The sequence below is a fragment of the Emys orbicularis genome, chromosome 7 (genome assembly GCF_028017835.1).
Source record: "Emys orbicularis isolate rEmyOrb1 chromosome 7, rEmyOrb1.hap1, whole genome shotgun sequence".
NCBI classification, from domain to species: Eukaryota; Metazoa; Chordata; order Testudines; family Emydidae; genus Emys; species Emys orbicularis.
The window spans coordinates 118,276,937-118,302,911 of record NC_088689.1 but is presented as its reverse complement, the minus strand read 5'-3'; positions in this window follow the sequence as shown (position 1 = coordinate 118,302,911).

Sequence of the window (25,975 nt, the reverse complement as noted above, 5' to 3'; positions counted from 1 at the left end):
GTAGGTGACTTCTGGGTAATCTTCTGGCTCTGTCAATCTGTTTTTTTTTTTCACTTCAGCAGGTGGGTATTGTAGTTTTAAGAATGCTTGATAGAGATCTTGTAGGTGTTTGTCTCTGTCTGAGGGATTGGAGCAAATGCGGTTGTATCTTAGAGCTTGGCTGTAGACAATGGATTGTCTGGTGTGTCCTGGATGGAAGCTGGAGGCATGTAGGTAAGTATAGCGGTCAGTAGGTTTCCGGTATAGGGTGGTGTTTATGTGACCATCTCTTATTAGCACAGTAGTGTCAAGGAAATGGATCGCTTGTGTGGATTGGTCTAGGCTGAGGTTGATGGTGGGATGGAAATTGTTGAAATCATGGTGGAATTCCTCAAGGTCTTCTTTTCCATGGGTCCAGATGATGAAGATGTCATCAATGTAGCGCAAGTAGAGTAGGGGCATTAGGGGACGAGAGCTAAGGAAGCATTGTTCTAAGTCAGCCATAAAAATGTTGGCATACTGTGGGGCCATGCGGGTACCCATAGCAGTGCCACTGACTTGAAGGTATATATTGTCCCCAAATGTGAAATAGTTGTGGGTGAGGACAAAGTCGCAAAGTTCAGCCATCAGGTTAGCCGTGACATTATCGGGGATACTGTTCCTGATGGCTTGTAATCCATCTTTGTGTGGAATGTTGGTGTAGAGGGCTTCTACATCCATAGTGGCCAGGATGGTGTTTTCTGGAAGATCACCGATGGATTGTAGTTTCCTCAGGAAGTCAGTGGTGTCTCGAAGATAGCTGGGAGTGCTGGTAGCGTAGGGCCTGAGGAGAGAGTCCACATAGCCAGACTGTCAAACTGGGAAGACATATCTGTGGAGATCCCATGGAGGTCAGTCTTGGATCCAGTGGTATTCCATAGTTGCATTAATGACTTGGAGAATGGAGTGGACAATATGCATACAAAATGTGTGGATGACATCAAGCTGGGGGGCATTGAAAGCACTTTGGAGGATAGGATTAGAATTGAAAATGACCTTGACAAATTGAGAATCAGTCTGAATTCAACAAAATGAAATTATAGACTCATAGACTTTAAGGTTAGAAGGGGACATCATGATCATCTAGTCTGACCTCCTCCATATTGCAGGCCACAGAACTTCACAAATCCACTCCTGTAACAGACCCCTAACCTCTGTCTGAGTTACCGAAGTCCACAAATCATGGTTTAAAGACTTCAGGTTACAGAGAATCCACCATTTACACTAGTTTATATCCATGCCCCATGATGCAGAGGAAGTTGAAAAACTCCCATGGTCTCTGCCAATCTGACTTGGGAAAATTCCTTCCTGACTCCAAATATGGTGCTCAGTTAGACCCTGAGCATGTGGACAAGACCCACCAACCCACTAGCCAGACACCAGGGAAAGAATTCTCTTTAGTAACTCAGAGTCCTCCACATCTAGTGTACCATCACCGGCCATTGGGTATATTTGCTGTCAGCAGTTGCAAATCAGCTACATGTCATTGTAGGCAGTCTCATCATACCATCTTAAAGCCAGTTAGGTTTTTTTCCCCAATTGATTTGCTCCCCTAATCAATAAAGGTAAGTACTATATGCCACACTTAGGAAGCAAAATCAAATGCATAATTACAAAATAGAACTGGCTAGGTGGTAATACTGAAGAAAAGTATCTGGGGGCTATAGTGGGTCACAAATTGAATATGAGTTAACAATGTGATGTAGGTGTGAAAAAAGCTAATATAATTCTGGGGTGTATTAACAGGAGTGTTCTATGTAAGACATGGGAGGTAATTGCCCCTGTCTACTTGTCACTGGTGAAGTCTCAATTGGAGTAGTGTGTCCAATTCTGGACACTACACTTTAGTAAAGATATGGACAAATTAGAGAGAGCCCAAAAGAGCAACGAAACTGATAAAAGGATTCAAAAGCCTTAAAGGAAAGGTTAAAGAAACTGGTCATGTTTAGTCTTGAGAAAAGATTGAATTGGGACCTATAATATTCTAATATGCTAAGGGTTGTTCTAAAGAGGACAATGATCAAATGTTCTCCATGTCCACTGAAGGCAGGACAACAAGTAATGGGCTTCATCTGCAGCAAGTGCGATTTGGGTTAGATATTAGAAAAACCTCTCTAACTACAAGGGTAGTTAAGCACTAGAATAGGCTTCCAAGAGAGGTTGTAGAATCCCCATCATAGGAGTTTTTAAGAACAGGTTGGACAATAACCTGTCATGGATGGTCTAGGTTTACTTGGGCCTGCCTTGGCACAAGGGGCTGGACTTGATGACCTACTGAGGTCACTTCAACCATACATTTCTATGATTCTATTACCCTTCCTCCCCCCCCCCCAACTTCCATGAGGTATCCAAAATGGATGCCAAAATGAAAAAAATATGATATTATTTTGTTTTTGCCCCCAGCTTGGCATCCATTTTGGATACTTCATGGCAGCTGCAGCAGCAGGAGTGAGGGAAAGTACTATACGGGGGTCTGAAGTGCACCAGCCACCATCTAGTGTAAACACACAAACACACATCCTCCCAGCAAGAAACACCCACCTCCAGGACAATTAAGTTACTTGTTATAACCCACAAATCCTGCCCTCGTAACCCAAGATGAAGTTCATGTACATAATAAAATGCATGATGGTTTGGCGCTGACCTGGATGCAGCCCATTGCCCTGTCCCTGCTCCACACTCTGTTCAGACTCCGTCTCCACAGTCTGGTTCATGTCTCCATCCCGAAACTAATCTTCAAAGACTCCTACAGGAACATCCTCAAACCCATCCTGCTGGGTGGCCTCCATGGGGCATCAAGCTCTGTGGACAGCACTTGAGAAAGTGTATACCCTTTACTGCCCATCCTCTGCTGAGGATGCTTCATCCTCCTGCCTCACAGTCAGACACCCAGCATTCAGGAGGATATAGTGGATGATGGTGGGTTCCATGCTGGGAGCAGTACCAAGCACACTGTCAAGCTCTTGGTAGCAGGGACACATCCTGGGAGCATTACCAGACTGGCCATTAGCATCCTTTGTCTTTTGATACAGGGACTTGAGGTGTTTAATCCTCTCCATTCATTGCATCTCTGTCTGGTGGATGCTCTGCTCAGTGTACAGGAAATCTTCTCATAGAGATGAATCATAGGACTGGAAGGGACCTCAAGAGGTCTTCTAGTCCAGGCCCCTGCACTCAAGGCAGGGCTAAGTATTATCTAGAAGATCCCTGACAGGTGTTTGTCTAACCTGCTCTTAAAAATCTCCAATGATGGAGATTCCACAACCTTCCTAGGCAATTTATTCCAGTGCTTAACATTTTTCTAATGTCCCACCTAAACTGCCCTTGCTGCAATTTAAGCCCATCACTTTTTGTCCTATCCTCACAGGCTAAAGAGAACAATTTTTCTTCCTCCTCCTTGTAATAACCTTTTATGTACTTGAAAACTGTTATCATGTCATGTTACACAAATTCCTTCCATAATCATGCATCTCTGTGTAGTCACACCAGACGGACACCAGCCCCTTGATGTCATTCTCTGGGCAATTTGAAATGTGTTGGGGAATGGACATTGTTTTTAAAATGGTGATACAGTAGTTAGGTGGAGCAAGTTGTTACAGCAATCCACTTGCACAAAAAGGGAGGCTTGAATCCTGCTCAAGGGAAAGTAAACGTCAGGTAACTTCTGGTCCACAGAGAAAAAGTGTGAGGGAAAAAAGGAGGCTGAAAGGTGAGAAGACGCATGACAGGGAATTGTGGTAGTGACAATGGAGGACTACATAGACTTGAGTGTAGTTCACTGCATCATTGCTACATCCACATCACAGACTGGGCGGATACAGAGGTGAGTTAGATGGTGGTATATGGTAATACCCACACTCCAAGGCAGGCACGCTACCCCACATTCTACATGCACCTACATTAAAGCACCCCTGCCTGGGGTGAGAAGAAGCCTGGACAAAATAGTGTGGTAGAGCCCAGCTGGGAGGGCAGATGGACTGGAAGGGACAGTGTTGGTTGGTGGGGATGAGCGGCAGCGGAGAGAAGGATGTAGGGATTGATAGTCCACTTGGCCTTAATGCTATCAACAGCTGCCACCATGACCACTAACTCTCACAACAAGTTTTCTTTCTGTTAAAAACTAAAGAATTATATGTCAAAAACACACACACACAGCACACTTTGTTGACACAGAGTTAAGGTTTCCCAGTGACAGCTTGTGTCCTTCCAGAACACTAATTTCAGTTAAACTTCAGGAATCCAGGAAATACAGAGTTAAGGTACATGCCAACATAACCTAAAACCTGCCCTTTTTGAGCGATACCCCAAATAACACATATACCCACACTCTGCCTTTTCACTGTACAGGAAAGGAGTTACTTGCACTTGCCCTTCACTCAAAGGGTTAGCCTACTCTCCTGACAAAATACCACACTTGTGAAATTTAACACACTAAATCTTAGGATGCCATCTAAACCTAAACTTTCCCTTAATCATCAGTAAACCCTGTCAAAGTCAGACTCAGGACTCACAATTTGTCAGACCACTCTGTTTATTAGCAAAAGCGCTCTGCTAATACACCCAGATAATGTGAGTGCCATGCAAGGCCCAAACTACCTTATTTATACAGATAAAAAGGGCGCAAACTTAACAAGATGACAAAGGGAGCAGAACTGATAAGTTTACCTGGGGCTAGACACACATATCTTATTTCCTTATTAACTCTTACTGATCTCCTGTTAATGTCCCACCATCAGCTTAAGTGGACCCATTGTTCAATACCTTAATGTTTCTCTTCCTGTCAACTTTATCTCAACATTCCTCATTCCTGCTTAAAGGAAGTGTGACGTTGTGCAGTCTATATGGTTTTATAAGAACTTGATAATAAGTCAATATAATGTAACTGGGATAGTTTTAGAAAAATTTGACAATAAGTGAATGTAACGTAACTGGGATATGCTTCATGCAAAAGGTCTCTTGTAAGGTATCATTACAAAGCTTATAATCTACTGAGTATGATCATCTGATTTGTATAAATGTACCACTCTTGTATCTAAAACTAGAAATATAAAATGTAACTCTGAGGGCCTATTGTAATTATGTAAAGTGTGGGCCATTAATGATGGTTTGGAATCTTGATGACTCCCATTAACCAGGACCATTGTCTGCAGATGGCTGTTTACCTGTGAGTCTCCCTGTATATGTGTGTGCTGGCAAGTGAGTAATGAAGTCTTGCAGTGACATGTGATCATGTCACCTGAACTGGAATCCATCTTTAACCTGGTGCTTTTCCAGTGAGGGGGGGTGGAAACCCAGAGGGACAAAGGGTTCCCGCCTTATGCAAAAGATATATAAAGGGGTGGAACAGAAGGGAGTGGGAGAGGAGCCATCATGGAGAATCCCCTAGATAACACCTAAGCTGGAACAAAAGCTGTACCAGGGGAAAGAATTGTGCCCAGGCCTGGAAGGTGTCCAGTCTGAGAAAAGCTTACTGAAGCACCTCTGAGGGTGAGATTATCTGTATTTAGTTTGATTAGGCATAGATTTGCGCATTTTATTTTATTTTGCTTGTAACTTACTTTGTTCTGTCTGTTACTACTTTGAACCACTTAAATCCTACTGTCTGTATTTAATAAAATCACTTTTTATTTAGTAATTTACTCAGAGTATGTATTAATACCTGGGGGAGCAAACAACTGTGCATATCTCTCTATCAGTGTTATAGAGGGCGAACAATTTATGAGTTTGCCCTGCATAAACTTTATGCAGGGTAAAACGGATTTATCTGGGTTTAGACCCCATTGGGAGTTGGGCATCTGAGTGCTAAAGACAAGCACACTCCTGTGAGCTGGTTTCGGGTAAACTTGCAGCTTTGGGACTAGTAATTCAGACCCTGAGTCTTTGTTAGAGCAGACTGGAGTGTCTGGCTCAGCAAGACAGGGTGCTGGAATCCTGAGCTGGCAGGGAAAACAGAAGCAGGGGTAGTCTTTGCACATTGGGTGGCAGCTCCCAAGGGGGTTTCTGTGATCCAACCCGTCACAGGAAGATACAGCATTTCTTTAATCCATTCTACTTTTACAATATAATTCATTCTACTTTTACAACCCACAGGTTGCTCTCATATCCCTCCTCACTACTGACAATTCCCGGGACAAGAACCGCTCCACCCCCAGTGCCTCACTAGTGAGACAACCTATACAATTTTGCAATAAAATGATGCAGACTAGCTCCTTGGCATACATGTCCCCCTTTGCTCTCACACATGGGGTGGGCACAAACCCTGATCTCCTCATTACACAATCACAGCTTTGTGACACCTCAAACTAATTCCCATCTCCGCAGCTCACAGACACACCTCTATCAACCTGCCCCTTCTACTGTCTCAATCATTCAACAACCATAACTCACACACTGAATGCAGCTGCAGTGCATGCAGATAAATTCCAGTGACTATTGCCAGCTCCAGGGGGCAGACTCAAGGTTATGTGGGTATGTGTCTTAACTCTGCATTTACTGGTTTTCTGAAGTTTGAGTTTTGCTGAACTGGACATTTTGGAAGGACATGAGCTGTCCCTGGGTAGGGTGACCAGATGTCCCATTTTTAAAGGAACAGTCCTGTTTTTTGGGACTTTTTCTTATATAGGCGCCTATTACCCCCTACCCCCGTCCTGTTTTTTCACAGTTGCTATCTGGTCACCCTATCCCTGGGAAACCTTAACTCTGTGCTCACAAAGTTTTTTTTGTTTTGCCATTTATATATTCCATTGAATAAGAATTTCACCCTTCCATTTTGCTGGTCTGTGTGAACAACACTTGAGCACTAGTAACTGTCCTAGAACTCCTGGGAAGAGAATGAAACCACGAGAAAGACAGACCAAGTTGTCACACTGTCAGGAGTCAGAGAACTATGGTTTTTTATTGAATGTGCCAGTATTTCTCAGAAGCAGGTAAGCAGAGAGAAAGAAAAGCACTCACCGAGAAGCATGATTAGTCTCCTACCCTTCAAGAAAATTGTTATACTCAAGGCCTTGCATTTTAGTGGAGCTTTTTTGTTCTGATTTTAAAGGTTCCGTTTAATTGCTCTAATCTGGGCAGTAAATAAGCCATTAGCCTGGCTAGCTCTAACAAATGTCTCTAATGTAAGGACTTTCAAACACACTCCAATTGCCCACGTATTTCTGCTTACCCAGGCTGCAAAAGTTAGTTTGTGTATTGCAGTGTAGCACAGCCTTCAGATAGTACCAAGGGACAGATTCTCTGCTGTGTCCAGATTACAACGTGGGGAAACCAAGGAGCTTGGTTTTGGCTCCCTAGTTGGCCTAGTTGAAAATTTTCCATCTAAACTGTTTTTAATGGGAAATTGGGTTTTTAACGGAATGAAGTTATTCATAAAAAGTCTTCGCTTTCAAGTTTTTTGTGGAAAAAAAAAAAAAAGCCCCCAAAACCTAAATTTTTGAGCCAAAACCCAAAATGATCAATTAGGAATGGAAACAAACGGTTTTGACATTATCAGATCAAAATGTTTGTTCTCCGGCTACTTAGACATGACACTGCATCCTCTTGAGCCACCATACTGCCTCCTGGGGGCTGAAATCACAATCGCCCTCGGAGCCCATAGGCATCTGGCATGGGTTAGAGAAGTAGAGCAATGGGGATGGAAGCATAGCAGTTGACTCCATCATCTCTGAGCCTGCTGGGGACATCCAGACAGTTTCAACTGCTTTTGCATTGCCTGAATAGCTCAAAAAGAGGGAATCAGGGCAATGAATTTGCCTCTTAAACTTCAGAAGCACCACAGATTTGTCAACACACCAACCAAATTTCTCCCACTTGGCACTGGGAACAGAATAGGAACCAACTCCCCCTCCAGGCAGTGGAACCAGTGGTGAAGGAGACTACACATAGTCTCTGATCCATTATCTTGCCCTTCTGGATAATAAAGGACTCCACATAAATCCAGAGAACTGTAAGCCTGACCCTGGAAAGAAAGAGATGTGTATATGTAGCTTTAATTTCACTGAGTCCTTTACTCATATCATGTGAATCTGCAGCAATTATAAAAGGTTTTTAATAAAAGGATATTTTTCCCCGACACAAACTGTACACAACCCAGGGTGGGAGTAATATTTCATCCCAACTTAAGTCACATGTTGTAAGCATACCATCTGAATCCTCCTTCTGCTTCTATTATAATTTATTTTGTTCATAGCTTTTGGTGAACTGTGTGGGCTGAAGCATTATGGCTTTTCAATATCTCACTAAATATATTTGGAATGCCTAATTGAAGCTTAACCTTCAGTTTGTTCAATAGATATATTCTCAATCTTGTAGTTCTGAAAAAAAATCTGGTCAAGGTCTTATTTAGCTAGTTTTGTTTGCCTTAAAAGACAGAGAACATGAAGACACTGCAATGAATTGCTATAATAGAGAATCACCAGGGTAAAAGACAATTTTGATGATTTCTTCTTTGCACTGCAATTATATCAGTACACTTGACAATGAAATAAACAAATAGTAAAAATGAAGCCATTAATTTCTTTCCTATCTACACAATTTTAATTAGACACATTTAATTAGACTTGTGTACAATTTCTCAAGACTTTGCAACACGTATTTAAGCTAGTCTTCTACAAGGAGATGTATTTATCATCATTTATTAAGTACAACAACTAGCTACAATGGTAGTAGGCAGCTCATGATAAACATTGCTGTCAAAAATAATCTTTTATTGCCAAATTTATTAGAAAACAAAGTTCTCTCCAGGTTCGTAAGTTATTAAGCTTTTGCTGTTTTAATTGTTATAATAAATATACTGACATATTTAATATAGTCACTATTTTTTATGACACATCATTTCTATAGTTAGCAATAAATGTCCCTAAAGATCCTGATGTATTTCCCTGTTCAGTTTTCTGTCTCTACCTTGTGCTTTTAAAATTGAATATAAAAATAGGTAAGAAATGTAAGATTTGCAATATGTAAGATCAAAATAAAATAACTCTTGGGTAGATGGGTCAGTGTCACAGCTACAGAAATAATAAACACACATCATTTTAGAGTATTAAAAGAAACCACTATCAGAACTTGAGAAAATGTTAAAGGGGCCAATTCTCCCTGTTATCAGGGTGATAAGTAAAGTTTGGGCAAATAATTGTAACAGGTTATATACCTGATGAATATATCTCCTCTTTTTCTTTGCATGAATGGTCCGCAAGCATCACAATTTTCTCAAATGTATTCTTTATTCCAAATTATTCACTGGAATAGTTTCAGGAAATTATTCTTGGCCTGTAACTCATTCACAAGCAGCTTCCCTAGGGTATTCATTTTTCAAAATTCAAACTGTTTTTACTGGATACACAGATGACATTGATCCTGCAAATGGATTTGCCTCATGCAGAGGTCCATTGTCTTTATGGGGTTCCATGCAGGGACAAGGAGGAACCTGGGAAATTCCATTTTCATGGTTAATTTCCCTTTCCTGATTTGGCACCTGATCAAATGCACATTAAAGTCAATGGAAGGAGACACATTAATTTCAGAGGGCAGTCGATCAATCCTGTGATGGACATAACACTTAGAATTAGGTTGTCAAGGCAAATACTTCTTATGAATTCAAAGTATGCTTTTTGTGAATATTCTTCTATATGTTCTTAAAAATCACTATTTCTGTGAACAAATGAATTTACTATCATTATTATACTGGAAGTTGGTGGTTGCCTGGGGGAGCAGTGATCATAACCATATTACATTCAACATGGGCAAAAAAAGGACAGTCCCAACCGGTAATATATATAGTAGGTGCTTCAAAAGGGTTGATATTCCAAAGATGAGGAAAATTATGAGCAAAATTGACCAGGAGGAAAAAAATTAGAAAGAAAAAAGTGAATGAAAACTTGGAGTTCTTTAAGAAGAGTTTTTCAGATGGCCAAAAAAAACATGATTCCACAATCAAGAAAGAGCACAACATTGATTAAAAGCCAACCTTGGTTCAGTGGTGAAGTGAAGGGAGCAATTAAAGTTTAAAAAAGCAAAATGTAACAAATGGAAAAATGGGGAAGTAGCAATCAATATAAATTTAAAGTTATGAAGTGTAGAAAAATGATAAGGGAAAAATCCCTGTTTCACAGGGCCCAGGACAATAAGGAGTTTTTAAAGTATATTAGGAATTTTAAAAAATCCTAGTAATGATATAGGCCCATTACTAGCTAGAAAAGGTAAAACTGTTAATAATGATGTATCTAGGAACAAGGGATGCAGGCCACACCTTCAGAATGGGGGACTGTATCCTGGAAAGCAGTGATTCTGATCCAGGGGTCACAGTGGATGAGCAACTCAACATGCACTCCCAGTACAATGCTTTGGCAAAAAGGAGAGAGGTGACGAAGGGCTGATCTACACTACTGCTTAAGTCGATGTAATTCACGTTGCTCAGAGGGTGTGAAAATGACACCTCCTGAGCAACGTAAGTTACATTGACTTAAAGTGGTGTCCACACTGCGCCCGCGCACTGACATAGTTTCCGCCTCTCACGGAGGTAGATTAATTAAGCGCTCGCCCATCAGCATAGCATGTCTTCGCCAGACGCGCTATGGCGACGCAGTTGCACCGATGCAGATGCGCTGATGTAACGCAGTAGTGCAGACTTGCCCTCAGAGTAGGGAGGTGACTTTACTTCTGGGTATGCATTGGTGATACTGATACTGGAATACTAATACTGCCACGTTTTAAAAAGGAAGTTGACAAATTGGAGAGGGTGAAGAAAAAGAGCCCGAAAATGCTTTATAGTGAGAGCCTTAAAGTGCTCCACTTAGTTTATCAAAGAGAAGACTCAGAGGTGACTTGATTATAATGTGTAAGTATCTTCACAGAGAGAAAATATTGGCCTCTTTAATTTAGTGGAGAAAGGCATAACAAGAACCAATGGCTGGAAGTTGAAGCCAGACACATTCAAATTAGAAATAAGGCATGATTTTTTAACAATGAGGGTGTTTAACCTTTGGAACAAACTGCCCAGGGAAATAGTGGATTCTCCACCTCTCAGTGTCTTGAAATCCAAAACTGGATACCTTTTTTGGGAAGTTATGTGTTAGCCATGCACAAAAATATTGGGCTCAATACAGGGGTTACTGGGTGAAATTTAGTATCTTGTGACATGCAGGAACTCCCAGCAGAGGATTAATGGTCTCCTCTGGTCTTAAATCCTATGAATCTATTCATTATTGTTATTATAATTATGTGTATTACAGATACACCCATGTATCCCAATCATGACGGATGCCCTTTCATACTGGGCATGGTACAAACATATAGAAAAGAACAGTCCCTGCTCCAAAGAATATGTCTGTAAGACTTTCTCTATAAACTGAACAATGACTGGGTGCACTCAAAATGAATTAATTTAAAAATTTGAACAAATATTAGTGCAAATTTCTGGTATAAAAGTGACTACACTGTCTTTTTTTCTTTGAGACACAAGGCAAATAAAATAAACCTCTTGTCTTCAGGCAAAAGGTAACGGATCTCTTTGTATATATACTGCATCACACAAGGACTTTCCACTTCAGGGACTTTGTGAATCCACACAAAATAATGAAGATTCCACAGGATTTGTACCAAAACTTTCATCCAAATTCTATATTGACATGGGTTTCACAGATACATGAAATTATTAATATCATTATTGATAGTAAATATTTATATTATGATTGTACTGAAAGGCCCATATTGGGATTGGGGCCCCATTATGTGCTGGGTGCTGGACAAACAGAAAAGAGACATTCCCTGCCAGGCATGGCTTACAGTCTAAAGACACTAACCAATGAAGGGTAGGGGGATATACAAGCAAACGTATATAATGAAGGATTGGCACAGCTTTGTTAGTTACTCGTGTTGTAGTTGAGTTTTGTTTGTTTGTGTATATGGTAGGAAGGTAGGGCAAAAAGGAGTAGGAAATAGAGGTGGTTGATTTTCTTTTTGGTCAGGATGATTTTCCAACAAATAATACCATGGGGAAATTTGAATTTTGCTGAAAAAATTGATTTTCTGTAGGGAAAATTGAAATGACAGCTCCCCACCTGGAAGGCTCTTGTCAACTTCACTTTCTGTCAGAGAAATTGACCAAGGTCTTGCTGGAGGGTTGCTGACTCTGAATGTCCTGACTCTCTGCCTCCCTACTGGCTCCAGGCCAGATAGATAGACAACTGGAGTGTGAAGTCTCTCCGGCCTGGAGCTGGAGGGTGGGTGGAATGGCTGGGCTTTCTGCCTCTATGGCTCCAGAGCTGGGGGCGGGAGTAAGATAGGGAGGCTGAGGGTATGTCTACACTGCAATGTAAGCGCAGGCTTAGACTCAAGGTCAAGCCCAACCCCTTCCATCTACACATAATTCTGTCTAACTCAGGGTTTCTCAAACTTCGTTACACTGTGACCCCCCCCTTCTGACAACAAAAATTATTACACGACTTCAGAAAGAGGGACCAAAGCCTGAGCCCTGCTGCCCTGGATGGGGACCAAAGCTTGAGGGCTTCAGCCCTGGGTGGGGGCTGTAACCTGAGCCCCACCATCCAGAGCTGAAGCCAAAGCCTGAGCCCTGCCGCCCAAAGCCGAAGCCCTTGGGCTTTGGCTTCAGTCCTGGACGGTGGGGCTCAGACTTTGGCTTCAACCTGGGGCCCTAGGAAGTCTAATGCCAGCCCTGGTGACCCCATTAAAACAGGGTCATGACCCACTTTGGGGCCCCAACCTACAGTTTGAGAACCGCTGGTCTAACTCATACTCAGACCCTGGCCCTGGCCACAGGACTCTGCAGGTGTGGAGGGTTTGAACTCAAGTCCCGCTGGGGCTCAGGCTTAAACTTAATCATTTTACAGTATAGACACAGCTCATGCCTAGGCCCCCAGACTTGTGTCCTCAGAGGCCACCAATGCTATCCCACAATCCCATGGGGCAGTTTTCTTTGCCCTTTCTATCTCAAGAGTGGCCAATGGCTCACAGGAAATGGAAGCAATGCCCCCGGCTCTCAAGTACAGCTGCTTGGCATTTAATCCTTCCATTTTGTTCTGATCACTGAGCTGCAAGCAGAGTGAACGTTCCCCTGCATTTGTAATGGCCACTGACAGAAAGAAATCCTTTGCTATGCGTGCTGCTAGCTGGGCATGCGATCACAGACAGATAGATTTTGGTTAATTTCTGTTGTAAGGTGAGCAAACAGTTTGATTTTAGCAAGAGTTCCAGGAATGACGACACAGACTAGATAACAGCAAAAAGCTGGTAGCGTTGGGGATTCATCAGACCCGTGACCAATGCAGGGAGCAGATTATACGGCTCAAGACTGACTACCGGAAAGCCAGGGATGTGAACCGCACCTCTGGGAACGCGCTGGCATCCTGCCTCTTCTACAAGGAGTTTGACCGGTGTTGGGTACAGCACCAAACACTGAGCTGGGTACTGCACTGAGCACGGTGCTTCACGACAGCCTGGTCAGCTGGGACGGTGACCTTGCCACCCCTGAATCCAGTACAGAAGTGGAGGGGAGCCAGCAAGCACTGGACGAGGCTGCCAAAATGACTCTTGTACTCAAACTGGTCCCTGAGGAGACCAAGAAGCTCTGTAATTTTTTTTTAAATTGAAATTGTGCGCAGAGGTGGTGCTAGCCCACTGAGGTCCCTAAGCAGCAATATTTTGGGGGGTCCCCACAACACATAATAAAATGCGAATAGGGGCCCCCCTTGAGATGCTTGGGGCCCTAAGCAATTGTTTTGTCTGCTTATGCCCACCGCTGGCTCTGATTGTAACTTACCATTGCCTGTGTGGTCTTTTCACTGTGATTAACTGAATTTTGTTTAAGGAGATTCTGGGAGTTGAGGCTTTCCTCTCAGAATATACTGAGTTTTGTTTTACAAAGTATAATTTTTTGGCCTTGAGATTCCACAGGGCTTTTTGCCTGGGGATGCTCTAAACCTGTTGTGAAGTACTCAAACAATAATGCACATGTTTGATGTCTGCCTTTAGGCCCTTTGAGCTAGGCTGGTTCTTCCAGCTCAGCAACGTGAGCCCCTTGAAGGAGGTCGCTGGGATGCAGAGCCGTCATGGATCAGTCCAAGTGGAAGCATTTCTGTGATCAACTTATGGTGGACATTCTGGACAGAGCCAATAAACAGGTGCAGTACTATAGGGAGAAGGGTTCACGGTTAGTAGAAAGGCAAGTGGAAAGGCAGTCAGGCTGCAGAGCAAGAGGACAGATTTTCAACACATGAGGAGAGGCTGGCAGTGCAGTTTCTGGTGCAGGAACATTGGCTGAGGGAGGAAGATAGAGTCCAGCAGAAAGATCTGTTCGAGAGGCTGCTTACTTTTATGGCCACCAGAGTACAGTGTCTTGCAGATGCCCACCACCCCCTGAGTCAGTAGGTGTCAGAAACTGCCACTGGAATGTGTGCGATCATCTCATGGACGCTTTGCCTGTTTGCTGAAACAAGAGTGGAAGCGCAAGCAAAAGAAGCTCTTCAAGCAGTGACTCCTCTGTGTTCCTGGCTCTGGTTGCCGGGAGCTTGCAAACCCAAAAGAAGGCCTTGTAGGGTGGGTTGGGAACTTAGTGGGATGCGACAACTTTCTGTAACATGGACAGTCAAGTTTTCACACATACCACCATGACCCAGGAGCAAAAGGGGCTACAGCAGGGGAAGGCAGTAGAAAGCTTGGAATATGGTGGTTTGACTTGGGTCTGCATACTGCAGTGTGGATGCTGGAGCCCCAGGTATGGAGCCTGGTCCCAGAAATTCTAAACCTAAGGTCAATATGCAGCATGGATGCTCAAGTCCTGGTCTTGCAAACCCAGGGTCCATGGACTCAAGTCCTAGTGACCCTGAGCTTACATTGCAGTGCAGTCATACCCTGCATGGCCTGCCCCTACATCAACTGGGCTGGAAGGCTTTTGTCATTTTCCCTTGTGAAATTGACAGGAGCCTTCCAGAGGGCAGCTAGGAATCCAAAAAAGTCCCCAAATGGATTTTTTCTTGAAACCCCTTTGTGCATTTTTGACATTTCATCCTAGTTTGTGATTTTTTTTTAAATGCTAAATTTTTCTCTGGAAGGGTTTTCTATTTCCCAGCCAGCTCCTGTAACAAAAAAGGAATTAAGAGAGAGAGGAGTAGTGCCCTCTCATAACCTGGCCTGCTGATCCTGTAGGCATCACTGATAGAGGTGGGTCTTAAGAAGAGAATTGGACACTCACGACGATAAGGGCACTGTGGACTACACCCCCCCATTGTTACTCAGGGAGAACTGCCGTTTAAGTTCATGTTGAAGACACAGTCAAGTTAATGGGATTCAGCATAAAAGTCAATAGCAGAACACGGCCTCACTTCTTTAATTCACTCTGTGATGGAGCATGGGGTGAAGACTTGCTGATACATGAAATAGGGATGATGAACCTAAGTCTTAACTTTGATTGTCCCAGGACAATCTGGTATTTAAAAGCATTGGGCCACACCTTTGTGCGCACTTGCATCATGCTAGTACCAGCTCACTTTTGATGCAAAAGCTTGTTAAGTTATTAAGCAAGTGTCACCGCAGTGCAAGTGTGATCCTGTACTGACATACAGCTGATGCTCCCACACTATATATGCGCTTGCGGTCAACATAGAAGACTGGGGGAGGTGTGGTTACTAAAAAGTGGCTTAGTAGGGACAACAATGTGCTACAGCAATCCTAGGTTAGCTATTTGGTACCTTGTGGCAATTATCAGGATGCTTTAATGCATAATATAGGATAAGGGCAGCATCAGAATCAACCCAAGTAGGATCTTTTCTCTACTTGTGTTCATCTGATCCTGAATTTCTGCTCTATGAACTTTGTTGATGCCTAAGCATCTTGCTGTACATGCTTTTTTCCCTTAGATTTATACCTGTAATGGAAGGCCTAAATTGCATAGGGCCAAATTAATCCCTGGAGTAACTCCCTTGAAGGTAGTGAGGTTACATCAGGAATGAATTTGGCCCATTATGTTTATGCAAGAGACCATAGCAGCTCCAGTTTGGGTCCCATGGGAGTCAATACAATGCGGCTTTTATCTCCACTACAATGCCTTGCTTTTAAACTGTATATATTTATATGAGGTTTGTGTCTTGTAAAATAAAGCACTGGCTGCTCTTCCCTGTCTGCTGTCTGATATGATGCATCAGTAACATCACAAACAACATGGCATGCTACACTGGGAAAGCACAGGGAAATTTAGCAACCTAATGAGCAGTGTGTGCTTTCTTTTACTTCTTTTTTAATAGTTACAGAAATTTGTTGTTCAGTCAACAAGCACAATGCATCATCCTGTGCTGTTGACTATCTGCGAATCAGAGAAGGTAATAAACTCAGTGTAGCTTTGACTAGAAAATCACCCCATAGTAACATTCTAACTTGTTCTACAGCTTTCTGAACTGCTTGTCACTAGTGGTCCAAATATCCCAGCATGAAGTTTTCAAATAATGTGCTGACTGCTAGCACCATGGGGTTAATACATGAACAAAAGCAACATAGTGAGCACAAAAGAAAATGCTTGAATAAGCTCATCAGTAGTACAGTAAAGTTGGTTCTTACAAAGCTGAACCTGTTTCTATGATGTCTGCCTTTCAGTGTAGTGGTTTTGTTTGGTAGTCCAGTGAATTTAGAATGAGGTGTCAATAGGGTCCTGGGCTCCAGCCACTCATGAGCTACTGACGCCATATGGGGTAAACATTCAAACGTTGTGTATTAATTTTCAAGTAACGGTAAAAGAGTCAAATAGTTAAAAGTGTTAGGAGATTCCCTTAGTATCCTCAGATGCAGTGATTTGAATATTCCCTCCTGTGTGCCCCACTTATAGCCACATAATCATAAAGCCAAATGTCATCTTTAGTCACACCGGTAAAATCCATCATAGGTAACAGAAGAGGAAGACTGGTTAGCACCAATGCAGCTGCTGTCATGTGTCTGATGAAGATGCTCTATGCGGATCGGAGAGCACTCTTCCGTTGGCATAATTATTCCACCTCAGCAAGAGGTGGAAGCTATGTTGGCGAGAGAGCGTCTCCCGCCGACAACGCTGGTGTGGATAGCACTTAGGTCACTGTAACTTGTGTTGCTCTGGGGGTGGGGGGTGCCTTTTTCCACATCCCTGAGTGATGCAAATTAGATTGACTTAAGTGGTAGTGACAGGTTTCAGAGTGGTAGCTGTGTTAGTCTGTATGAGCAAAAACAACAAGGAGTACTTGTGGCACCGTAGAGACTAACAAATTTATTTGGGCATAAGCTTTTGTGGGCTAGAACCCACTTCATCAGATGCATGGAGTGGACAATACAGTAGCAGGTATATATACATGGTACATGAAAAGATGGGAGTTGCCTCACCAAGTGTGGGGTCAGTCTAATGAGACAATTCAATTAACGGTAGAATACCAAGGGAGGAAAATCACTTTTGTAGTGGTAATGAGGGTGGCCCATTTCAAACAGTTGACAAGAAGGTGTGAGTAACAGCAGGGGGGAAATTAGTATGGGAAAAATTAGTTTTTGTAATGGCCCATCCACTCCCAGTTTTTATTCAGACCTAATTTGATGGTGTCCAGTTTGCAAATTAATTCCAGTTCTGCAGTTTCTTGTTGGAGTCTGTTTTTGAAGTTTTGTTGTTGAAGAATTGCCACTTTAAAGTCTGTTATTGAGTGACCAGGGAGGTTGAAGTGTTCTCCTACTGGTTTTGAATGTTATTATTCCTGATGTCAGATTTGTGTCCATTTATTCTTTTGCATAGAGACTGTCCAGTTTGGTCAATGTACATGGCAGAGAGGCATTGCTGGCACATGACGGCATATATCACATTGGTAGATGTGCAGGTGAACGAGCCCCTGATGGTGTGGCTAGGCATAAGTAAGCTCAAAATGTGGCTCAGGGAATTATAGAAATGAAATATAGAAAATATCACTCCATTTAATATCCCTGCCAGTACAGTACATGGCCTATTGTTGAGTCCAGCCTTTTTTTTTTTTAAGACTTTTTTTTTTCATTTCCCTTGGCAGACTATTCCACAGCCTCATATTCTACATCTCACTATCACGAAGTTTTTCCTTGATTTTCAGACTACATGCAGCTTATTTCCCCTTTCTTAATTTCATCTGTCTACACCTAGTTTTATCCCATAGAGAATTTCCCTCCATCCATAGCAAACACAACCTTCGAGTGTTTGTGGACAATGCTTGTGTCCCCTCTTTGTCATCTATCACCCAAGCGATACATATTTATTTCATTTAGTCTCTCCTCATAAATCTGGGTAACATCCCACCCCTGGTAAATTTTGTTGCGCTGCTCTGAGCTCATATATGTTGCTATGTTTCTGGTAGTGTGGGGCACGTAATACCCAGGTGCAATCACAGCAGTCATAAAAAGTAGTCTATTACCTGATGTCTCCATGTATTCAGCCCCAAGTCACATTCTTTTCTGCTGCCATATCGCAAATGCATGTCTAAATTTGCTCCCCACTATCACCCCAGAGTCCTTCCAGCATAACTGCTTCTCCAGATTTTTAGAGTGAAAATGTGAAATAAAACCAGATCTAAATCCAATTACTGTGGTAACCCACTGAACTCCTCCTTACAATTTGATTGATTAGTCTTTATTGTTGCCCTTTATTTATGATCTTTGAGTCAGTTCATAGTCTACATGAGAATGTTCCTGTCCAAACTGAGTTTAATTAATGTTGACAGTAATATTGTGCCTGGCACAAAATCAAATGCTTTACTAAAATCCAAATACATTTCATCTGTTGCACTCCTTCATCCACTCATTTTGTAAGTGAAGAACTACTACATTTAAATATTAATATTTAAAACAAATCAAGTGTGTCCAACAAGATTCATTATTTATATTCCCAGCTGCCTCTTGCTCCATGTTCAGTTATGGCTCAATCCTGCAATGGGCTGAGTGCTCTGGACCCTATCTAGAAAATCTCTTAAGCATGCACTCAACTTAAAGCATGGCCTTAGTCTCATTGACTTCAGTAGTAAATTTATGCACACACTTATGTGTTTACCGGCATCAGGGCTAACAGCCCATTACTATACCCTTACTCACAGAACTAACCTTTCCTCACACAAGAGATCTCATGGATTTCATTAGGATGATTCCCTTGAATAAAGATCACTTGCTTAAGTAAGATCAGGCTCTCCTTTCTTATTCAAACAAAAAATATCCATTTAAATCAATTGTGATTTTGCCTAATGAACAAATAGGTCTTCAGAATTGGGCCCTCACTTCAAAATACTGAAATCACTGCTTTTTTACTTAGCTCCTGTAACATGAAATAAGTTCTGCTAGATTTCTTGATTTACCATAAAAGTTAAGTATCACATTTTAGCCAAATAAAAATGATTAAAATATGACAGCTGGCAAATTATGCTAACATCTGGCAACAAATCATTCTTGACAGTTCAACAGTACACTTCTTATAGCACAGCTGTTAATAATATAAACAGTGAACTCAAAAATTGTAGTACTTGACTAACATATTACCTGAAGCGATAGAAGAAATGCACTGTTTATCTTAATGTCGAAGAAATGTCATCCTTTCCTTCATCAGTTTTGAGGCAGATTGAAGATGAATAACTATAAATACACAAATATTTTAAGTAACATTAATACTCTGTATCAAAGGAACTGAAATAGAGAAATTCAAAATGCAGGATGACAGTCTGGCCATTCAATGTGCTGATAATGCAGATAATATGTCCATGTGTCACCAGAGATTTTAGAATGTGCATTATTTGGATGATATCTCACATTGATTCTGTCAAAGCTATTGTGATCTGTTGTGTAATCATGGCAACTGAGAATATTTAAAATAAATGCTATTGACCCTAAAAATGCAAATATTTCTTAGAGAGATCTCACACTTATTTTTATCTGAATGTATTCTATCTTGTGAGGCCCAAATTTAGCAAAACACTGAAGCATGTGCAGAATCTTAAGACTACAAAAGTAGTCCTATTGATTTCAGTGGGACTACCCACTTGCTTCATGTTTATAAGCATGCTTATGTACCTGTTGAATCAGAGTTTATATGTGTATTTGGGGGCTTTCATACTATGGTGTTCAACTCTATCTGGAAACTCCTTAGTATTCATATCATGGATACCTAAAAACTCTCAAAATGGATTGTATGCAGGTGTAGATTTAGCCCATTGTGTCTACAGCCCATACACATGCACTAAAGGTAACAGCTGCCCAGCTCACAATCCAAGGAAAATGGTCTGTGTACTGTAGAAAACCAGAGTAGATGGAGACAACAGAAACCTCCCGCAGGCCGTGGAAAGGAATCAGAACTACTAGTCCGCTCAGGATTACAGTTTCTCCCATGTGCTGTACCTGCCCCCTTTAAGCAGCATGCAATGCAGCATGCAAAAGATGTAAAGCTTTTGCACAGGCTCTTCAAATCCCATGGAGCAAAGTCATTCTAGCCAATGGAAGTTGGACGTGCGCATCACTTCTCAGGACATGGCACATTGTAAAGAGTTTCCCCAAAACCCATCAGTGCAAGTTACCCATACAGAAATTAAAGCAAAGATCAATAATCTAATACCCAATTATACTTGAAGGATTAGCCTCCATAAGGCAGCACCTCTCAGGGCTTGTCTAGCACACTATCTCCACACTGCATTTTACTAGGTTCTGAGTGCAATTGGTGCAACGACACACAGATCTTTGGCCCTTGTTCCAGCTGCTATGTGCCCCTGAAGCTGGCAGGGGAGCAGCCAAAGGTTCCCTTTAACAGTGTGGGGAGGGAGTCAGGAGCAGTGAGGGGGAAAGCAAGGGCACAAGGGGATGGAGCAGCATTCTTCTTGATTCTCAGCCAGTGCCAAGTCCCTTATGGCAGCTCTAAGTTGCACCTGGGGACATTTTGGCCTCTAGCCAGCAAAGGATTGGGAAAGCAAAAATGTACCTGAGAGCCATCTCCCCCTCTCCCTTCAGCTGCTCTGAGTGTTAAAACTCATCACAATTGACACCCTGTCCCCACAGCTGTAAATCATAAAAGGTATTTAGTGTACACACATCTGTCACACACATTGAAAGTGGGTGAAATCTTTCAATACATATCAACGTGTCAAACTATGTGACATAAACTCAAAAAATACTTCTGCATCCTAGTGACTGCTGTCTATTATCAAATTAATCTATGTGATTTCCAGGAAGAAATGAGCAGGAATTTCACAGTTGGATTTTGCACATTTTTTGATTAGCAATTTTTCTTTTAAATACGTGTGTTCCTAGTTTAATTTCAGTGTGCTGCCATGGAGTAATTGTTTCCCTAATGAACATGCTGTTGTGCGCAGTTTGAGGATCTAAAAATAACCTATAGCAGAGGACTCATAGATTTTACCACTTTTACAGATAATTTATGGAATGATTTTGCACTTCTGCGACACTCAGCTCACAATTCACGTTCCAATACATGAGGTTATCATTTGGAGTTTGCAATAAATTCTTAATGAAATTCTCTGAGTTTTATCTTCTAAGTGTTTTATTTTATGCTTGGCCAGAACATTGAAAGTGTGTTCACATATGTTCATGCAATACAACTGTGCAAACTTTAAATACACATTGACTTCGTAACATTCTGCCATCTAAAGTTAGTGTGAATAATACTGCCCTAAATGTATTATAAGAAATAGGTCCTTGCGTTTATCTGCAGGAGTTGCAATCTTCAGTTCATTTCAACACATATGTGAAGCCTGAGGGAGAGACAATGTGACAACTCAGGCTGCAGTTCCATCTGCATGCTGATGACATTCAACACTGCTGGTTCCTCTCTTTTCTCCTCAGTTCCAGACAAGCTTGGAACACATGGGGCAAAGATGAGAATGAGATAGAAGCACAGATGAAGGTGAACTGGTGAAAGATTAATCCAGACAAGAGGGACTGTGAGGCTGGTGGGGAGGAATCAACAACAGAGGCAATATCTGCATCCTGTGTGAAAGAAGGAGTGTTTTTCTTTTGTCTCTAAGGTTCATAATCTAGGGGTCCTTGTAGATCCCTGGGTGCTTCTGTGCTTCCAGGTACCATCACTAGCCTTGAGAGCTACACACTTGTGAATTTTTGCTTCAGACATGATGAACCTTAACACAGTTGTCCATAACACTGAGTCCTCCATATTGGACTGCTTCAGTGGGATCAATGTGGCTTTCCATTTGAAGAAAGCACACAGAAATTACAGGTAATGCAGAACACGGCTACCTGCTTGCATAGAGGTGATTACTATGTGGCTCACACTTACACCTGGGTTCTGTAACCTGCATAAGCTACTGATCTCTTTCTAAAATTCAAGAAGCTGATTACATTTGATCTATAGGTTTTAGCTTACTTTGGGTCCAAGGTAAATTAGGGACCTTCTCTTCTTAGGTATAGTCTTGACAGTTTAATACAGCTGGGGTGCTTTTGCTAGGGTGGAGATCTGTGGGTTGGAAGTAGGTTATTCTGAGTGGAGAGCCTTTGATTTTGGACATAGGTTCCCCTATTGGTCTGGCTAAGCTTAAGTTTGTTAACCCTCAGGTTATGGTACAAAGATCATCAGGCTTTTGCTAGAAGTGAGAAGGTGGCTTAGATGTAAAGGGCTGTTGCTGTTATGGGAAGGAGAGATTTTGTTTGGGGCTGACTTTAGTCAATTTGTTATTTGCAATATGATAATTTATGAATTTATGTAATGTTTATTGATGGATTTATTCTGGTTTATACAAATACAGAAAACTCCTATATTAAGAACACAGTGAACTAACAATGTAAACAGATGCAGCAGCTTCCTTGACACCAAGAAAAAATGAAGAAAGTAATAATAATTCCAGCTTCAGTCTTCCACCCACATTATACATATTCCAGCGGACACTACTTCCCCAAAAGCCTGGGGAAAAAATGAGAGTAGGGATTACAATGTATGTGTGTGTGTAAGAGACAGATTGCGTATTTAAGGAAAGAAACCTTGTATAGTATTTTACATGTGTGCACTGTTTGTGTGTGTGTGTTTGATTCTCTTTTCCAATCTCTTTATTCTGACCACATACGCATTTTGTAGCAGTTTGTTTTGTAAATTTAGAGTGACAACTTTCAGTAAATTATCCGAAGAAGACCATAAAATTGAAATCTTTGGATTGCAGTGTGAATGGATCAATGTTCTATTTTCCAGGGTTATGATAATGAGTTTATTTTAAAGATGTATTGAGTGATTTGACTTTAATTTTGCGATTAAAATTTGCCTCATGTCTGGGCAGCAGTAAGGTTTGCTACAGTGCTTGAGAAGAAATCTGGGCTTCAGAATGTAAATGAGACTCTCAACCCACAGTTTTGTGGTGACTGTGTAGAATGGTGAGGTGACGTACTTATAGGCAGGAGGGATGGGCTTGCAGGACTGGATGGCTCAGAGGACAACAGAATATGAATCCAGTATCTGTATGTAATGAGTTTAGTGTTTGAATCTAGTTCTCAGTGACAAGAATCCACATAATAAAAAGCACCTCCACAACTTACATGCTTGGTGATAGTCATAGCAGAGTGGCCAAGCTCTGAGGGCCACATTCTGCCTGACCTTCTATGGAAGCACAGGTTAGGTGGGAAGAGTGTAAGCTTCACCCTTATACAGCCTGTGTAAGGGCCATGTGGAATTGCAGTGCCTGTGTTAAGGGACCCCAAGGACTGTTCTTTCCGTACCTCCCACAGGAGTATGGTGTTATGGTAGGGTATACCAGGCATTTGTTGACCTTTGCCAGAGACACCTCTGCCTTGGCACACCCTGCTCTAGGAAGCAGTTCTTTAAGAAGAGAAGCACAGTGAGTTTGGTCCTCCAGGTGTTGCCTAGAAAGGCCTGCCAGTGTCAGTGGCTCATGGAACCAGTGAGACTTGGTCCTCCAGTGGCTAGAAGGGTTGGGAGCAGGAAGAGGCCAGTCAGGGTCCAGCATGCCAGATTAAAAAGGCCTGGTTGCTGCTATCAAATGTCAGTTCTGAAGCAAGCCAGGAGAGAGGGAGAAAGATAGATCCTCCCTCTGCATTAGCCCAAGAAGCCAGGCCTGGTCAGAGACCTAATTCTGACTGCATTCTCTGACTAGGTCAATGAGAGACTTTTAATGGATTTTGTGAAATGTAAGACCCCAGGGGGCCATCCTGATTTAGATATTATTTGGACTGCTGAAATCTAGCATACCAGATAGCTTCAGGAAGCATTCTGAGTCAGATTGCTTCCCAGTGCTTCCCCTGAGGCACTGCTGCTCCACACCACCCTTATCATGAACCTAGCCCTAAATAATCTAACACCACCCTCTGAAGGGATTTCCCTTCAGGTTGAGGCCTATGTGTGGTACATCTTACAAAAGCTTGTCTTGTTGCTGTCTATTATGTACTCCAGCTGATCTTAACTCACCCTTCAGATCCATGCAAGAGGAGAAAAGTTATCTGCAGATGATTTCAGTGAAGACAATATTCCATAAAATAATAAGGAAAGGATTAATAGTGCAGAATCCCTCAACCACTACAGCTCTCACATGAACAACAGCCTTTCTTTTTCTCCTGTTCCAGTGAGTTGGTGTACATTGACAGAAGTAGTTCTGTGGCCATTACTGCATTCACATCTGCAGCTATTAATGTCTCAAATCCCAAACCACAAACAGTTTCCTCTAAAGATCAGATAGATAATGTAAGTAATCCACTTCAGAAAGCTACTCCTTTCAATCTAATCAAGAGGAGGAAAGGCTCTCCTCCCAGAGCAGACCAGAAAAAATAAAAAACATTTGTAGCAATGCAATACACGAAAGCACTTTCATGTGGCATTTTGTTATTGGTGATCATTTACTTCCAAACTACTGTATTTTCCAGTTTGGCACAGAGTTTAGCAATACAGCATGGGATACAATTGTTTTCAGAAGAAAAGGCAGATAAATGTTTGGTACATCTTGTTAGCAGGCATTCTTATCTGCTTTTTTATAATGCACAGTAAGGATGTATGAAACTGGCGAAACAATTTGTCATGAGATTTCACACCAGGAGTATCACTAATTCATTTTGCACAATTTCAAATCCTTAAAATCTCCTTTCATAAAATGTGATGGAGGCTTTGGGGTTTTTTTGTTTTGTTTGTTTTTTTCCCAAGATCCACTTGCCAGCATACGCTTCTAGCTTGAAATTTTGCATTTTCAGAATTTCACACATTTAAATGTTGACCCTCCCTCCCCCTCCCAAAAAAGCCATCTTTGACAACTTTGGCTTGCAAATACGAGAAGAGGATAGGCGAAGCTACATATAAGCAGCAACACACAAATATATAGAATATTATATTCATAGACATGCACATGTAGACATAAACCACTTTGGAGGGGGAAGGGTGGTGGAAGCAGCTAGTGATATGCACTCCAAGATACCCCACTGAGGGTAAGGTCGCCCTGGCACCAAAATCACAAGATACCAACAGCAGCTAGATCTTACCACTGAGTGGAAACAAGCAGTGGTCCATATGAGAGCTGTCCCCTATTGATTTAGTGCTGCTTTCACACAGCATGTCCATGCACAGGAGGACTATTTAGGGGTGAGCCCTGAACAACTAGGGAATTGATTGCTAAACAGGAAACACAATCTTATCCTATCACTGTGCAGCTGACCCCAGAATGTCCTGCAACTGGTGATGCAGGTGACCAAGATGTTAATAGGAGAGAGACAATGGAATCAGGTATGTTTGTTGTGTCACTGGTAATGGGATCCTTCTTTGGCCTTACTGATGGTGTTGCCACTGTGAATTACTCTTCTCCTACAGTCCTTACAGCCCATGGAGAGTGGCATACTCCTGACAGGGGAACCAGTTGGGGAGACATGCAACTCAAGATCATTTTTGGGACCGTTGCAGCGAGGGAAGGGAATCTGAAGCAGCAACTGAGGGCATAATAGTTTTGAAGCAGTAGAAAAGCCAACCTGTTTCTCAGCAAAATCCCACAGTACA